The 13,892-nt window shown below is 45.0% G+C and overlaps 1 long non-coding RNA gene and 1 pseudogene across 1 annotated transcript in view; both read right to left on the reverse strand.

The window, feature by feature from the left end:
* Positions 1-1,105: 1,105 nt before the first annotated feature.
* LOC105070035 (small ubiquitin-related modifier 3 pseudogene) lies at positions 1,106-3,684 on the reverse strand (annotated as a pseudogene).
* A 4,793-nt stretch (positions 3,685-8,477) lies between these two features.
* Positions 8,478-13,892, reverse strand: part of LOC123617216 (uncharacterized) — a 39,072-nt gene continuing 33,657 nt past the window's right edge. Inside the window, exon 5 of the long non-coding RNA XR_012501757.1 lies at positions 8,478-12,000. This is a non-coding gene — a long non-coding RNA (uncharacterized LOC123617216). The remainder of the gene's footprint in view (positions 12,001-13,892) is intronic.

The following is a 13,892-nucleotide window of genomic DNA, read 5'->3' on the forward strand; positions in this document are numbered from 1 at the left end:
TAAAGTGTGAAAATCTGCTCCTTAGCTGGGGTTTTAAAGCCCAGAATTACATTGTTAAAGTGGTTTGAGCTTTAAAGAGAAAATAAATCAGCAACACAAAGAATCACTGGAAGCAGCACTGTGTACAGCAGCCCTGACACAGAAACAACCCAAGTGCCCATCGACAGATGACTGGGTAAAGAAGCTGTGGAATATTTATACAATGGAATACTACTCAGCCATAAAAAAGAATAAAATAATGCCATTTTCCAGCAACATGGATGGACCTAGGGATCGTCATTCTATGTGAAGTAAACCAGAAAGAGAAAGAATAATACCATATGGTATCACTCATATGTGGAATCTGAAAAAAGAAAAGAAGAGGACACTAATGACCTCATCTACAAGACAGAAACAGACTTGCGGACATAGTAAACAATCTTACGGTTACCTGGGGTGGGGGAGGGTAGGGAAGTGGGTGGGAAGGGATAAATTGGGAGTTCAAGATTTGCAAATATTATCTACTATATATAAAAATAGATTAAAAAACAAATTTCTTCTGTATAGCACAGGGAACTATATTCACTGTCTTATAATAACTTATTTATATCTTGTCATAAGCTTTAATGAAAAAGAATGTGTGTACATGCATGACTGGGACACTGTGCTGCGCACCAGAAACTGACACATTGTAACTGACTAGACTTCAGTAAAAGAAATTGTCTTTGGTTTTACAATGATCAGTGAAAATCATTAAAATTCTTCAATAGAACGAAGTATGCAAGGATTTTTATGTTCTTTTTTCGTTAAACGGTGAGCACAAAATAACTTACTGGAATGTACAGACAGGCCCTGGGTGAGCATGCCACTGATGGGGAAAGGGGTATTTTCATAGAACCAGCATTTCCCCATCCCATCTCCATCTGATGTCAATCAAAACATACCACTGGCCATTTAGTTTAGAAAAATGCAACACGCTTGTGCACGTACACCAGTTACTTTATGTACAATAAAGGAATGGGGAAAGGGAAAATGAAAGAGCAGAGAAAACTCTACTGTAGCAGCCAGGATGTGGTGGAGCCAAACGAGGTTTTCTAACTGAGAACGTCTTCCTGGTCTGGAGGAGCAGGATTCTGGAGTCAAGGGGCAGGTTCCCTTTTCAGCAGACACCTCCTGTCTGCCGCTGGAACACATCCATCGTGTCTTCAGCCTCCATTTCCAGCTGTGCCGCTGTGTCTGTTTCACTGATTGGCTGCCCGTCAAATTGGAATCCAATCTGCCTCACTGACAGACCCTGTCTGTCGTCCACAACAGGCTTTCCTCAGTTTACTCAGTGGTGTGTTCCTCTTGATCCGAAACTGCACCGCAGAACCACCCCGCCCCACCGCCTTCAAACCAATACGATCGTTGCTCTCGGTCTGGACCCCTTCCTGGGGCTTTTGTTGGACGCTTCACAAAAGAGGTACCGGGTCCACGCAAGCAGTACCAGGAGCGGCGGAAGCAGCCCCTCCTCCATTAAAAAAATGTTTTGTTTTGAATGATTTCCAGAACGACATACACTATTTCATGAACAATAAATAAGATTTCAGGACTTTGTTTTCCTTTGACACAGTTCTCCGCAGGCACCAGTTCTATTTTGCACCCTACTCTTACCCCCCTTGGCATTGTATCTTAAGCGGAGCATTTGCTATGGTCTTAAATATGACTCAGAGACAAGACTTTTAATGGCTATGTAATATGCCGCCCAGCGGGTGGCCCAGGTTACCCCACAGCGCATACTCTGAAGTTGTTGCCAATGTTTTGCTGGCAAATATGTTCATATGCGGAAACATTTTAATAAGTAGGATTTTCTCTATGTTACTGTCCCAGAATCACTGAGTTAAGGAGCGTACATAGTTGGAGAAATCTGAGACTCTTTAACTCTTCAGTAACAGAAAGAAAGCTCTCTTTCGATGTTTTAGTTTAGCAGAGGAGCCAAAACCTCTACTATGGTGAAGCGGCCTATCTCACCCACATCTTATTAATACATGGAGTGGTTCCTGGCTTATTTCAGAACCACTAAGGTGACAACCATAAAGGAAACTTAAGAGTGAAAAAAAGCACCATCTCATACTTTATGTTCAACACAAAGTCCCCAGGAGAAAAAAAAGTCTGATTTATCTCCCCAGACCGATAAATTTGGCCTGTGAAGATATCGCCGGGAAGGCACGTGGCGTCGGGAGGGCGCAAAATCAGAGCGGGTGTATTGATAGGTCTGTAATGATATGGAATTTATTCTGGGGGTGAGATAAAGCTTAACGGCTCGTAAATAGCAAATTCATTATATTTTTAATACTCGGGTTATATTAACACCATATAACATCTTTATGGTACCATTAGTAGCATTTAAATCCTTGACTCGACTTGACAAACAAACATTTCCAAATCTTGGCCATGAAATGATTAGCCAGGTAAAATGTTTTAATAAATATCATTGAATTAGAACATGGTTGGGTCATAAACTGTCTTATAAATGTTTTATGTCATCTGTTACACTGCATTTTTAAGTGTTAACAAATTAATTTGTTTTAAAGGCCACATCAAGGTGAAAACACCTTGTTTTCACTGAGGCATTAGGCGGGGACAATACATCATGAAGCCATTTCTCATTCAGTCATATCCATGGCAGAAGAGATGTTAAGACGTAAAATGTGGCACGGTTTGTTAAATATTCATTTATAATTTGCATTCATTATTAAATTATGTGTTGGGCCAATCTGTAATCTTACAAATACATACAGTGTCATAAAGCTCTCAGAGTGCACAGTAAATATTGTATAATTCAGTGTTACTGTACGCTTTGACGAGAACGCACAGATGCTCATCAGTAACGCTACTTAATTATCTGGGGGGATCTGATCCGCATTGGTGTTGAGCTGGGTGACTCATTCCAGCCTTCAGTTCACTAAGAAGAATCCATCTGGGGACACCATCGCTTCATGCCCAACGGGGACCCAGCTGCTTACCTAGGGAAACAGCCACTGACTGCATAAAACCACGTCCTCACAGAGTGGTGACTCTGGGCTTATTTCTGGGGGGTCTCAATGACTTCACTTTTGGTTTGGAAGCTTGAGAGTTGAAATCCTCTAAGAGTCAGCCCTTCGAACAGACTTTCCCGGAATACAGTAAACCCCAGGCTAAGCACTTCCCACGCTCCGATAGCCACGTGTTTGATGAGGCCTTATCGCCCTGATATTCAATTTGCATTTGGTAAACTGAAAAAGGGCCTCGTCCCGAGCGAGCTGGAACTGGCGGAGTGGTGATTTGTGTTACAGTAGCCTGGTAGCCGCCCAATGAACCATGTAAAAACAGTTCATTAAAATGTTTATGTGCTTGGCTGGTTAATGCAAAGAAAGCTTCACTGCAGCCTCACAAACCTTGGTAACTCCGGGATGGAGCGCGATCAATGCCGCGCCGGACCTCAGGCACGTGCTTCGCCTCTCCGCGGGGAAAGGAGGACCAGGAAACCTCCCTTTCCTCCTCGTTTCTGTGACTACGTGCTGCAGGTTTTTGCAGCTTATCTGGACCTTTTTCCTTTTAGCTCCTTTTAAGGCAGATGAAATATTCCAACTTCATTTGTAGGCAATCTGTAGTCATTTTTGGCATCGGACCATGACGTGTTGTTTGTAACAACAGTGACTATGTGATGTTTCTGCACATCGGCATGCCGACACCCCTGTCTTTTGTTTGGAAGTTAAACTCTCATGGAATGTCAACTATACTAACCATCAAAAAATAATCAGTGTTGGTGGAGGCAGGGTGTGGCTCAGCGGTAGAGTGTGCACTTAGCATGCACGAGGTGATGGGTTCAATCCCCAGTACCTCCACTGAAAAGCAAAATAAATGAATCTAATTACCTCCCCCCAAAAAACAAACAAAAAATAACTGGCATTAAATTGGAAAACAGATATGTTAATTTATTGACCAGCTAGTTTCTCCTTTTTACTGCAATATGGAGGTGCAAGGACATACTTTAAAATTTTATTCTTATTTATTTATTTTGGGGGGGAGGTAGTTAGGTTTATTCATTTATTTTTAGAAGAGGTACCAGGGACTGAACCCTGGTGTGTGCTAATCATGTGCTCTACCACTGAGCTGTGCCCTCCCCCCGTGCAAGGACATACTTTAAGCCCATGAGGGTAGAATGAGGAGACTGCAACTGTCGTTTCCTCTACACTGACGTTAAAAAAGAAATACTCAAAAGCCACTGGGTCTGTAACAAGCAACGATTTTTTTAAAAGCCTCCTGGTGGGGGCGGTGTAGCTCTGTGGTAGTGCTCATGCTTAGCATGTACCAGGTCCTGGGTTCTCTCTCTAGGACCTCCATTAAAAAAAAAAAAAAAAAAATTAAAAAAAAAAAAAAAAGAACTTCCCTAAAACTAACAAAACACCTATTTTTAATAGAAAAGTGATCCACGCAGACATTTGCCGTTACAGGATACACACAATTAGACTTTCAGAGGGAAGACAGTGTTTCCAGTTCACCTACATAAAGCCTTCCAATCAAAACGGTTTATTCACTAGTTTGGTCTCCAAAACAAGCACGAGAAGAAAATGTGCTTCCAGGAGCAAAGCCAAAGACACGGAAACCATACGCCAGCCGTAGCACTAAGAACCACGTGGCCGCAGGCTCCCTCCTCTTCCCCTGCTGCGCACCGCCGTGGAACACAACAAGCCAACACGCGGCGGAAGAGAATGCGGTCCGCTGTTAACGCTCAAAAGGCGTCAATTAAAATAGATGCTCCTTGCGCACAGCAGACGGCCTCAGAATACACTTCACATTCTGTGTGTCGGTCAAGCCGCGGCGTCTGAAGAGTGTGCCTTGCTGTGCTGTGAACACCCAGACCTGCTGTGCAGGCGCGGACTGGACGGCTGCCCCCACCTGGCACTGGGAGCGACGTTTTTCTGACTCCCAGGACTGCTCCATCTTTGATTAGGGAGTTCTTTGGGGATTTGGTGCTATAGCAAATAGAGGTGAATTTGACTCCAACACACTGTATAGATGCAAAATTATTAGTGACCCCTCGAAGCCAACACTGAGCAAAATTACACATGGCAGTCACTCAACAAACATTTGCTGAATGAACGAATGAAGACTGAAGGAGTAGTCTTTTAAAATCTTTGAGATCCAGTGGCTGCGTCCTCTTATCTGAGAGTTTGAGGCCGGAGGGAGGGAAGCGGAGGGGAGAGTCCACGAAGTTAAATACAAGAAGCCAAATGTGTACCTGCTTTGGAGCCCCGGCCTGGTCTTCAGACGGACACGGGACGCCCCTTGACACGTCTCTCGGCACGCTGCTGGGCGTCAGACAGTTCTCCTCCGTGCGGATTTTTAAAGTAGACTTTGGGTTGTTGAGCTGGGTCTGAAGCCACACCAGTTCAACAGCACTTCACTGAGAATCTCCTCTCAGCATCTGCAGTCGCACATTCCACCAGCCTGCATATGAGATTCGGGAAGGACGTGGGCAGGGGTGCGGCCCCGGCGTCAGCCTCCGGTTATGGATGGGACACTGACACCAGTGCTGCTGATGGACGTCAGTGGCCATACTTGGACTTGGAAGGTTGTTTTGGCTTTAGATGAGACTCAAAGCAAGTTAAGAATCAATTTTCAAAATGAAAAAGGCTACAAAAAGGAATCTATGTCTGCACATGGACGACTGAACCATGATGCTGTGCCCAGAAACAGACGGATTGTAAACTGACTATACTTCAATTAGAAAAAAAAATAATCAATTGTCACCAAGGATGTTTGACTAGAACCTGTGTGTGCACGTGTGCGTGTGCAGCTACGGCCACGTGACGACGGGGCGAGGGGACAGCATGAGACTCAGAACCCGCTCTACCTAAGATCGCGGCTTTCGCTGCTGAGGCCGAAAAAAAGGGATCTCGGATAAGTTTAATTAAGCTTCCTCGTCTCTGGCAGCTGCAGAAAAGCCCAAGTGGGGTGGGGAGGGGAAGGCCTGAGAAGCCTGGGGTCTCAGGTTTCCCTGCGAGCGTAAATGACCCCCAGTCCTGCAGCTTCTCAACTTGATGTGTGTAATTGATCGCCAAACACGATCTCCAGGCTGCTAAGGAAAGGGATATACTGTTGATTAAAGTGATTTTTGTACGAAAGGGTCAGAGACATTAACAAGTTGAAAGAAAGCCTGAGCTCTGTTCTTATTCTTCTAACCTTTGTTCGGGTTTTTTCCCATAATTGACACCACATGTTTACCACGCCTGTTTCGGTCAGACTGGAGGCTGTACTGTGCGTGTCAGAAGCGCTCCGGGACGCGGGTGCTCTGAGAGCGCGGGGAGGCGGCCGCATGCGTTACTGCAGCGCGCGGGGAGGGAGAAAGATTTAAACAAACCCGTCCAGCGCGCCGTGTGTTAAACTGGCTGGCTCATGACGGCAGACTAAAGGAACAGCACCTCTGTGAGGGATTCAAGCGGACATGTAAATGATAATTACCGGGTAATTTTGTTTTGGTTATAATTTGTGGTGTTATTTTTACAACTGACATGAGACATAACGTATTTTCAGGGCTCTGCAAGAGCTAAGCAGCAAATGAAAGCTGTCAGAGAGTATTTGGAGGCGCAGTTACTGAAGAAGGCTGTGAGGTCGCCGAAACGCTGCCCAGGCTGCGCTTTTAGCCCACACGTCCGCAGAATACTTTCCTGAACACGTAACAGCTGAGGACACGTGCTGTCCAGCAAGCCCTCTGCCAAGGCTCTAACGAGCCTCTGATTTTCGTGAATGCAAAACGCACAAGGTGCCTTTCAGAATCTTGCAACATGTCCTGTCTTGCAGTGTAAACATCACCAGGCACTGGATGCTGGGGCGCTGGTCACCTCACCTCCTGATCTCTGGACCCGCCCCTCTCCTTTCCTCGCTTGGCATCTCTCCCCATCTCTCCAAGGACACTGCAGGGTCTTTAGCTCTTCGTCCTAAACTGGCAGCACTCAGATCTGCTGAATTTACTGACCTCTGTCCGAGCCATGAACTGAGACCGACAAGCAGACCACCCAAACTCCCTGCACTACCAGATGGCAGCCACACCCCGCCCTTCCAGCGCGGCGTAATTTCGTGGAATTGACCTCTCTGCTCACATGGCTCTGATTATTTGCTGACTTGTAATTTTAGTTATTTGCGTGCAAGTCTGCTCTTCCTCGCCCGACTGTAAGCCCCTGGACCACAGGAGCGACGCTTGGTGCTTTCTGTGTGTTGTTCCCCGAGCTTAGCCTGGTCCTCTGCACAGTGTGGAAACTCAGTGGAGACACGGGATGTCCTAAAGATAATTGTGAACGCCCAGATTGGCCACATCCCTGGCTGAATCTGCAGCTATTCAAAGTATGTTTCCAGTATCTTATTTCTAGAGATAGGAAATCAAGGAGGGGGGTAGATGTTTTAAAATTTCCGCAGTATCTTGTTTCCAGAGATTTGAAATCAAGATGTTCTATCTTCTTCCACGGAGCAGGAAACAGCTCTCGCGCCCTGCGGTGGCAGCACAAGGCTGGAGGAGTTATAATGATCCTTGGACTCGGAGCTACTGATAACACATTTTATTAACTGGCTGGAGAGCAGAGTAAGACTTGTGGGGGAGAGCAGCGTGTCCTGAGCAAGTCTAACTTCCCGGCACAGAAACTATACTTTTATTTGAGGAATGGCTTTACTGGGGGAAGTTCAACCAATCATTTAATTTCTTTTTTCCCTTAAATTATAAGAAAAGGATAGCTCACAACCTCAAGCGCTCAAATACACTTAGCACTGTAACAGCAGACCTACGTGCGTTGCGCTCCGTTTGCTTAATGGCGACTCGGGGGAAGCACACAAGACAATTGACCTTGTTTCTTTATGAACGTTTCTAACTTTTCCAGTTTTTCTTGACTGTATTTTTTTCCACCCATAGAGATTTAAAACAATAAAATCAGCCATCGAAAACAGGAAAAAAAAAAAAAACAGCTCTTTCCCACTATTATCTTCCAGAAAAAGAATCCTTTCATTCCTAATTACATTTTTCCTCCATTTCACTTCAGTCCTTGATATTAAATTTTAACTGAGATGAGGTATTTTTCAAATCACAAGCTCAAGCGTGCAGATCAGGTATTTCTAATATGTTATAAGAGTGAAAATTCAACAAGACTGAAGTTGGAAACACGTTTGTGTCTTTTTTTCCGTGCCTAACTCATGTCTATTCTCTATGAAATTGATGTCAAAAAAGTATTATATATTTTCAGCGGGAAATGGAAGGCTGCCCTCCACTATCCTTGTCAGGACGTCCTGTCCCTTTAATCATACTTTTCATTTCAGTACATTGAAATTTCCGTTACCAAGGACAACATCATAAATAAAAGTGTTTGTGAAATTTTACCTGCAGCTCCCCCAACTTTGTGCATTAAGCATGAGACCAGCAGAGAGGTGGTCAAATGTGAAAATTTATAATCATTTATTACGTACAGCTGAAGCTAGGAGGGAATAAAAGCGTGAAGGCATACATCTATACACGGAAGCCAAAAAGCTTAAATGAAAAGTAAAGTGAATTTCTGTGTCTTGTCATAAAGTAATGAGAAGCTAGAGCTTTTATTCATAGCGACCCAAGGTGCATGCACTCTCAATCTAGCTTCAGCAGTAAACGCTTCCCTGATGTATTGCCTGGGACTTACAAAGAAATATTTGTGCTCTGCATAATAGTATAGTTAGGAGAATTACTGCATGGTTGAGAAGGTTCTATAAAGCTTTATAGCCGGTGGTGTTACTGCGATTTAATCACAATGTAGCTAATGTAGTGCTTTAATATCACGGGGTACTTTTTTATTTACCATTTATTAGTAACTGACAGAGTCAATCATCTCCACATCATAAACAAATCATGGAAGGCTTCCACGGGAACCCGAGAATGCTGGAGCAGAGGCACGGCGGCAGCTTTACGCTGCCACGTTTCCTGTAATGAGCTAACCACCAGATTATTATTCAGATCTGTGAAATGCAAGTCTGTACCCTCGTTCTCAGCCCACCGGCCACAGGAAACTCGAGAGCATCTTGCGTCCTGAATACAGTTAGCACTGTGCGTCCTCTGTGCACAGAAATAAGCCATTGATTCAATTCGAGCAATGATAAGAAGTGATTTCTGAATGGTCTTAAAGTATTTAGCGAGAGACTTTTTCTGGCCGCTCTGTAAATATTTTCACAAACATTACCATAATATTAAGCTTATTTTTGTAATTGAAGTATAGCTGGTTTACACGATTGTGTTGGTTTCAGGTGTACAGCATAGTGATTCAGTATTTTTGTAGATTACACTCCATTGTAGGTTATCACAAGACATAATGGGTGTAATTCCCTGTGCTGTAGAGTAGATCCTTGTTGCTCATCTATTTTACATACAGTACCTGGTTAGCTGAAACAGATGCTTTCTCGTTAGAATTTTCTATAAAAAGGTTTTTTTTTGAAGGGGTTGGGTGTAGCTCAGTGGTAGAGCACACACTTAGCGTGCACAAGGTCCTGGGTTCAATCTCCAGCACCTCCGTTTAAAAATAAATAAATAAATAAAAACATTAAAACCCTAATTACTTCCCCTCCCTCCCAAAAAAACCTAAAAAGGTTTTTTTTTTTTACATTTGAAAACTGAAAGCAATTGCTCTTATACTTTCCATTTATTACATACACTCTTCTTTCGATAGGCAGGTGGAAAGATGGATGCAGACGGTCATCATTAGTGTTAAATAAATCAAGTCACATTAACTGGCTGATGCAAGGAGTATTAATCCAGACTAGTACACGAACGGTACTCAAGGTCCAGCTGAAGGGTCCACTCCTATATTCTGTTGCGGCGATTCTCACTTACAGTTCTGGAATTCTGCTTATGTTACAACTATTTCTGTCATCATTGAGTAGCCTTTACCTCTTTTAGAGCAAGAGCAGTTGTCTTCACCTTCGAGCTCCTTCAGGCTTTGGGGGCAAGTCCTGCACCAGGAGCCAACCAACCAGTCACTGAAGCTCATTCCACTGCTTAAGGAAACCGCTGGATGCAGGGATGCGACAACATCAGGATTTTTAAACATTGGCAACTTCAAACATAAGCGCTAAGGCTATTTTAGGCATTATAAAACAGTGGTATATTGATCTCATTTTTTGATGAAATTAATTTCAAAATATCACCCGTCTACCATTTAAATGCAGTCTAACTGTATTTTGTTTTTCTCCTTTGTGGTTAATTTTAATTCTTCATTCTGTGCATTCACGGCATACTCTTCAGCGACAAGCAACACTACCTCCCACGTTTTTTAGAAATGGGTACAAAAGGAACTCAAGAAAGTAGACGATGAGACACCGTCCGGGAGCCTAGGTGTCTGAGAATCGTGACAAACCCGAGGGGCCAGCCCTCCATCGAAACAGCACACTGTGAAGAGCACTGCCAGGTGGGGCCCGTGGGGCCGGACGCAGATGGGATCAGAGGGGGACAGCGAGGCGGGTGAGGAACGCGTCCCACCTGCCCGGGCTCGCTGTGTCTGAGGCACACCCTCTCCGCTCCGGAACGTGCAACATTCTATCCCAGGGTGAGCGAGCACAGAACTGAGCAGAACAGGACTGATAAAGTGTGCCCAGAGCCTGCCTGCTCGAGGTAATTTTTAACCATTTTCTAAATACATTTAGCTTCCTGTTACTCCAAGATGTAGAAATAAACTTAAATATTTATGTTAGTGATAACAGAAAATCACAAGTTAGTGCAAAAAAACAACCTTGGGAAGTTCTCTGTCTTACACCAGCTCTCAGGCATACCCTTTGGTTCATGTGAATATCTGTGGTCACCCCTATGTAAATAAAAAATTAACTTTTCAGTGTGTGTTTCATGTGAAGTGTCCATTTGTACCTCTTAAAATTAGAGACTAAGTTAATTTAGTTCACTTTAATACAAGTTTTGAAAGTACTCTGCCAGTTTCTTTTGCCAAGAGGATGTGTGTGCATGTGCACATGTGTGTGTCTGTATGCACGTTATGTGTACAGGCATGTGGGTCAGTGTTTTAGAGGATGTTGTGAAGTAAAAGATAAATAAGACCAGGGAAGGGTAGAGCTCAGTGGTAGAGCGCGTGCTTAGCATGCACGAGGTCCTGGGTTCAACCCATGGTACCTCCGCTAAAAAAACAAAAACAAAAACCCAACCTAATTACACCTCCCGCCCCCCTAAAAACAGTGAGGATTCATGTAAAAGGTAGTTGTGCCTACATTTCTTTGCATTTCTCTAAATAATACAGATTCTGTTTGAGTGTAATGACTCTACATAATCAACACACAGCACTAGGACTGCTGATGTTTAATGACAAGATTTGATGCACAGCAATTACACCATTTAACGTGGCTGTTTAGTTGCCTAGAGAAACGTGCAGCCAAGTAAAAACGGGCCGTCAAACCTTTACCTCAGGTAATCGTATTCATTCACTCAGTGTTACTCACTGAGCATCTGCTTTGTGCCAGGCATTGTGGGTGCAGCCAGCAACCACCGTGGGCCTTAATCCTGGGAGAGGCAGACGCTGGACAGCTAACCACGAGTAAGGTCTCAAATACGTGGTGGGGCGTGCTTCAGCGGAGACGCACAGGAGGCTCGGGGGTGCACGTTAGGGCCCCAGGTGGAAGGTTGGTGGATGGGGCATTTTGGAGATGGGGTCACAACGGAGACACCATCAACTCATCACTGACCAGATCCAACCTCTCCTAAAGGAGCAGACATCTTCCTAAAGTAGAAGGAAGCAGCCTCTGGTGTGGATGGGTCCTCGGGACCCACTGTCCTCCCCAGTTGATGGGGGATCTCATTGCCAGTGGGGGTGGGGAGGGAACTAGTGGAAATTCACTCAGTAGGATAAACACAAAGCAGAAGGTCACAACTGGTGTTTTTCCATGGACTTGAGTCCGCAGACTCCAACGCGCAGGGACTAGTTTAAAGGGGGCACTGGGCTTCCTCTGAGTGCTCTCAGATGAGGTCTCTGATAGCAGAGGCAAAGCTGAGAAGACCTAGAAGAGGTAAAGGAAGTGAGAAAATGTAAAAGAGACTTAGGAAAATTTGGAAAAGAACTGAGAGGAGAAAGGGGAAGTATATGACAACACTTCAGGTTACTATGGGACACATTATGGTTATTCAGATGAATGTGCTATGTCTTTTTGTGGTGAATATTCAACTGAGTGCCTTCAAAGCGCTAGGTGATACGACACGTGCTAGGAACATACGGGTGAACCAACCAGAAGTTACTCCTGTTTTCATGGAGTTTGCAGTCTATACATTACAAAATAAAACAAGGTATAGGAAGAAATGTATAATTAAAATTGGATTTGGCTAGATTACATTGGATGAATGCTATGAAGCAAAGGGATGCTCAGCCCTATGAGAGGATGCTGCAGCGAACCCCACCTGGTCCAGGCCCCAGGGCCCTAGGGAAGCGACACCTGGGCTGAAAGGTGAAACAGTTAAGGGTTCACTAGTGGGGATGGGGCACTCCAGGGAGAGGGAATCCATGTGCAAAGGCCCTGTGGCTGAGAAGAGCATGATGCATTGGGGACACTAAAAGACACTCAGTATGGCTGCAGCTGACAGCAGGCAGGAGCACAGTGAAGGAGACCAGAGGGCACAGAGGAGTCAGACTAGACAGGGCTTAGCAGACCAGGTTCAGAATTTGAGTATTTGCCCCAAGAACAATGGGGGTATATTAAAGAAAGATAAATAATGAGTGATATAATCTGAATTTTGTAAAGACCGTTGCTATCGCTTGAGAAGAACACACTGAGGAAGGGCTTGAATGGATTCAGGAAGACCAGCTGGATGCTACTGCAGTAGCCTAGTCGAGGGCTCATGGAAGTGTGAGCTAGGGCAGCGATGGTGGTGGTGACGATGGTGGTGGTGGTCACGTAGTGGTGGTGATGGTGCTAATGGTGGCGGTGATGGTGGTGGTGATGATAGTGATGACGGTTGTGATGGTGATGATGGTAATGGTGATAGTGGTGGTAATGGTGATGATGATGGTGGTGATGGTGATGAAGATGGTAGTGGTGGTGGTGATGACTGTGATGGTGATGATGGTGATGATGATAATGATGGTGATGGCAGGGAGATCATGGTGGAGGTGATGGTGGTGGTGATGGTGCTAATGGTGGCAGCGATGGTGATGAACATGGTAGTGGTGGTGGTGATGATTGTGATGGTGATGATGGTGATGATGATAGTGATGGTGATGGCAGGGAGATCATGGTGGTGGTGATGGTAGTGGTGGTGGTGGAGGTGATGGTGGTGGTGATGATTGTGATGGTGATGATGGTGATGATGATAGTGATGGTGATGGCAGGGAGATCGTGGTGGTGGTGATGGTAGTGGTCATGGTGGAGGTGATGGTGTTGGTGATGATGGTAATGGTGGCGGCGGTGGTGATGGTGGTAGTGTGGTGGTGATGGTGGAGCAGGTGGAAAGAAGCAGACAGACTAGGCACGTAGTTAGGAGGTAAAGTTGTCAGGATTGGGACAAAGTTCCTGATTCCCAGAAGTGGGCGGAGGCAGTGTATGTCCTGGCAGAGGGAGACCTGAAAGAGGGCCAGCTGGATGTGCTTTGAGACAAGCACACAGAGACGTCCAGCAGGGAGCTCGGTGTCTGTGTCTGGAGCTCAGGTAAGTCGATCAGGGCCAGAGGTAAAGATGTGACGGTCATTGGGCTGTGACAGCCTCAAGGGAGGTTTCGGGGTGAGTAAAGCGCAGTGTTTGGGACGAGTCTTGAGAAGTCCTAGCATTTAGCGCTTGGGGGAGGGAGAAGGAGGCTGAGAAGGAGCCGGAAAGATAAAGTCTGGATTCCAACTCCAGCTTCCTGAATTCTGGCATCCCAGGATACTGCGCTATTTCTTTTTATGGAAAAAAAATGATCTCAT

The sequence above is a fragment of the Camelus bactrianus genome, chromosome 23, assembly GCF_048773025.1.
Source record: "Camelus bactrianus isolate YW-2024 breed Bactrian camel chromosome 23, ASM4877302v1, whole genome shotgun sequence".
In the NCBI taxonomy this organism is placed as follows: domain Eukaryota; kingdom Metazoa; phylum Chordata; class Mammalia; order Artiodactyla; family Camelidae; genus Camelus; species Camelus bactrianus.